This window comes from Cajanus cajan, chromosome 2 (assembly GCF_000230855.2).
Source record: "Cajanus cajan strain Asha chromosome 2, NIPB_CcT2T_4, whole genome shotgun sequence".
In the NCBI taxonomy this organism is placed as follows: domain Eukaryota; kingdom Viridiplantae; phylum Streptophyta; class Magnoliopsida; order Fabales; family Fabaceae; genus Cajanus; species Cajanus cajan.
The window spans coordinates 55048517-55053512 of record NC_138518.1 but is presented as its reverse complement, the minus strand read 5'-3'; the positions used below and the strand labels follow the sequence as shown (position 1 = coordinate 55053512).

The window sequence follows — 4996 nt, the reverse complement described above, 5'->3', positions numbered from 1 at the left end:
TTTATTTTATTTTAAGAGAAATAATTAATTCAAATACATATTTCAAAATTTACATCAAATATATTGATACTAAAATTATAATAATATAAAATGTTTTGTCTTAGCTTTGTATTTATGAGGTATTTATTTCATAAATTTTGTCTTAGGCCTTAAATTATATTAACACGGCCGTATATAATATTCCTTGAAAAAATGAGATTTATGATACATTGAGATAAACATTTTTTATGATATTATTTTAAGATGTCTAAAATAAATATTATTTATTTTGAAAAAACGTTTGAAACCAAAATTAGAATTTACTTATTTTATAAGAATTAAAATAAAAGTTTTCAAAATTTACATGAACAAAAAATAAAGCAAAAAAATATGAAACAAAAAAAATCATTTATCTTATAAAGATAAAAAAAAAATATTTAAGTCTTAAAATAACAATTTGTTTTAAATAATATTTAATTCTAAGATTTAATTTAATTACTTTTTTATATTTTAAATTATTCAAAATATTGTTTCCAAAATTTTAACAAAGTTTTATATTTACAATATATTATATAGAACAATTAGATTATTTTATCATTTCACATTTTTACATGACAAAATTATTTAATTTTAACACAACTTGAATTTTTAAAAATATGAAACACAGATTTTTAGTTAAATTAAGCTCTTCATCTCTCTATAATATTTAGTCTACAATTTTACTCCTTCAACTTTTAATTAAGTAACATGCATATGATAATAACCGTCTCAATTTTTCGACATCAAGATGAGGCATAAGAAGATCGTATACCTCTTTCATCATTTGTCGACAAAAATAATCATCATGTATATACAAGCAATTTTTACCGAGATGAGTGACAAAGGCAAATATATAGGACTTTTATGCCCTATATTTTTTCACGATGCATATAACATGCATCTAATAATAACCATCTCAATTTTTCGACATCAGGATGATGCATAAGAAGATCGTATACCTCTTTCATCATTTATCGACAAAAATAATCATCATGTAAATGCAACCAATTTTTACCGAGATGAGGGACAAAGGCAAATATATAGGACTTTCATGCCCTATATTTTTTCACGATGACTACAACATGCATCTAATAATAACCATCTCAATTTTTCGACATCAGTATGAAACATAAGAAGATTGTATACCTCTTTCATCATTTGTCGACAAAAATAATCATCATGTAAATACAACCAATTTTTACCGAGATGAGGGACAAAGGCAAATATATAGGACTTTCATGCCCTATATTTTTTCACGATGCATACAATATGCATCTAATAATAACTGTCTCAATTGTTTGACATCAGGATGAGGCATAAGACCTGTTTCATCATTTGTCGGCAAAAATAATCATAATGTAAATACAACCAATTTTTACCGAGATGAGGGACAAAGGCAAATATATAGGACTTTCATGCCCTATATTTTTTCACGATGAATACAACATGCATCTAATAATAACCGTCTCTATTTTTCGACATCAGGATGAGGCATAAGAAGATCGTATACCTCTTTCATCATTTGTCGACAAAAATAATCATCATGTAAATACAACCAATTTTTACCGAAATGAGGGACAAAGGCAAATATATAGGACTTTCATGCCCTATATTTTTTCACGATGACTACAACATGCATCTAATAATAATTGTCTCAATTTTTCAACATCAGGATGAGGCATAAGAATACCTGTATCATCATTTGTCGGCAAAAATAATCATCATGTAAATACAACAAATTTTTACCGAGATGAGGGACAAAGGCAAATATATAGGACTTTCATGCCCTATATTTTTTCACGATGCATACAACATGCATCTAATAATAACCGTCTCAATTTTTCGACATCAGGATGAGGCATAAGAAGATCGTATACCTCTTCATCATTTGTCGACAAAAATAATCATCGTGTAAATACAACCAATTTTTACCGAGAAGAGGGACAAGGGCAATGTATACGACTTTCATGCCCTATATTTTTTTTGATGAATACAATATGCATCTAATAATAACCGTCTCAATTTTTCGACAACAGGATCAAAAAACATTAAAGAAAGTAAAATAAAAAAATAGACGTGGTCCTACGTGATAATTTTGTTGGACACTAAATAGTCTCCTATCACACCTTCACAATATCTAACAAAAATTAATAAATATAATTAACAGAAAAATAGAAGTTTGAGTAGGCACTTAGAACCTCTCAAAACCATTACCAAAAGAAAGGCCTTTACAAGAAGAAATTAAAATAAAAATGAATTACAAAATATAATAAACAAACTCATAAATGTAAAAGTGTTTTCCAATGTTTCACTTATCTCTTTGGTGTTTGATCTTTTCAAGCTCTCCATAAGATAGTCTCACCCAAGTGGCAAGTTCTCTTAGGCTTTTATCAAAATTCCAAAATGCTACCTTCGCTTGAAAATTCATCACCAAAACAACATTAGAAAAGTAAAAAACGAAAAAACAATCAATAAACATAACTAAACTCTAAAGTATCACAACCATATGATATTCCCAATCCCATATAGGTTGTTCCTTAATTCCAACAGACACATTCAATAAAATCAAAAGTGAATAGCTATGTCTTTCAAGTTTTAGATTGAAATAAAAGATGCAATAATGAGAATCAAATTCATGAAACAGAGTTAAGGTAAAGAACAAGTGAGAGAAAAACATGCAATCATTTCAAAGCCAAAAGAAACAATCAAAAAGAGAGTCAAAGAACCGAAAAATTTAAAAAGAACATGAAACGAGAACACGGATTTGACGAAATAAATCAAAGAAATAAAAATGTGAAACAGAGTGAAAGATAAACATGCAAGAAAATAACGTTAGAAGAAAGAAAAAGCTAAAACCTCAGCGAGGAACCCGTTCATGCAAAGCATAACCCAAGCATTTTGGTGCTCCATCACTTTATCTTTCCTCTTCCTTGCATTTTGGTGTTATACAAGAATTCTATTCTTTTTTACACTCCAAGTATACCAGCTAGCTTGGTTTTTATTCACAAATTTCTCTCAACATATTCTACCCCTTATTCCTCCTTTGACTTTCATACACTTGCAGCCTAGTAAGCTCACTCCTCTTCCAAGCATAATATATATATATATATATATATATATATATATATATGTGTGTGTGTGTGTGTGTGTGTGTGTGTGTGTGTGTGTGTGTGTATAACAATGATTGACTACTGTGAAACAGGATAACACTCAAAAGTCAAAAAATATTTCAGCCACCACCTTAAACCATATACCTTCAACCATATACCCATCATCATTGACTTAGCTTGTCAAATACATGCTTCAACAAATATACATTTCTTGCAATCATTTTTGGATTTCTATTCGCAGCCACAGGCTATTTCATCTTCATACTATATATTTTTATGATCATTCTTTTCACATCACAAGTTTCACAAATACTGAAACAATATAATTATAATAGAAGTTTTAAGCATAAATAGGCTACAAGATTTAAATTAACTCAGGGCTAGATTAGCCTCACCTTTCATGCATTCCATCTCATCTCCCTTCACAACTCTGTCAATTATTGTTTGGTTCAAATTTTTGGGGAACCAAATTCCTATCCTGTAAAAAGCAAACAATGCATCAAGGAAGTAAAAGTTCCAAGTTCAATTCTCATCCTAAAAAGAGCAAGGAGTGTAAAATTAAACACACATAAAAGACAAGAAGAAAAAGCTAGCAAATGGCTATTAATATCTAAGAAATAATATTGATAAAAAAATTTAAGGAAATCTTGTAATGAATGTGACACCCTTACTACCCAACACATATATTGTAATAATGAAAACTTACAAATATTTTTTTTTTCAATTTTGGTAAAAGGGTTCACATGAGAATCTTCAAAATTGTTCTTCAATAACCATAATAATAAAAATTTAAAAAAATGAAACACAAGAATTTACAAATTGTTTTCAAAATAATATTTACAATTCCAAATCCATATAAAAATCTATGTCCTAAAAATCCTCTGCCCCGATGTCACAATATCAGAGCATACCCACAATTCAACTGTTGACATTCTAGATGCCACTCGTAGCCGGATCTTCCTCACCTAAAATATCTACAATTTGTACGGTAAAAAAAAGAAACATCTATATGAAAAGCACACAAGGAAAAACACAACATAATCATAACTCATTATTTAATGAAATATTCACAAGTATTTCTATATATCATAATTTAACAATCATTCAACTTCACATCTCAATTCACAATTACACCAATCCATCACAATCCACACAAATCTTACAATTAACACTATGCCAAGGCCACGCTGCATTTGACACAAGTGATACGGGTTAATTGCCTCACTCATCCCACACCATGCCAGGGGCACGCTCGTCCTTGTAGCATCACTTACTCAAGGTTCGTCTCATCCCTGGTCATTAGTGTGAGGAACCAGAATCACATTACAATCCACACAATCTCTTACAATTAACCCTATGCCAAGGCTGCCATATTTGACATAAGTGATGCGTGTTAATTGCCTCACTCATCCCACACTATGCTAGGGGCACGCCATCCCTGAAGCATCACCTGACCAGGGTCGTCTCATCCCTGGTCATATGTGTGAGGAACCACAATCACAATCATATTTACATCCATACAACATCTCATCTCATAGCTTAATTCCATATCACATACACAATTTCATAACACATACACAACAGATAAGTCCAACAAAATAAGGGTTTACACACCCCTCAGGCAATTCACATCTAGATCATCAATTCTTATCAAGTAATATAACAATAACATTCATAAATTAATATAATAATCAATGGAATTACCAATTTAATATAATCTTAACATAAACGGTAAAACCCCCAATTATTCCAAAACCTAACTCACAGACACTTTTCTACAGTTTCATTCTCTCTCTCAGATTATCATTCTTACAAATTAAATATATATTTCTAATCCTCAACACATACAGAATCTAATGGAATCATCA

At 30.0% G+C, this 4996-nt stretch overlaps 1 long non-coding RNA gene across 1 annotated transcript; it reads right to left on the bottom strand.

Annotated features, from left to right (window-relative positions):
* Positions 1-2217: 2217 nt before the first annotated feature.
* On the bottom strand, positions 2218-4706 carry LOC145955308 (uncharacterized). Its single transcript, XR_014431935.1, has 2 exons — positions 3524-4706; positions 2218-2428 (listed from the first exon to the last, which is right to left on the bottom strand). It is a non-coding gene; the product is annotated as an uncharacterized LOC145955308 (long non-coding RNA).
* Positions 4707-4996: the final 290 nt, after the last annotated feature.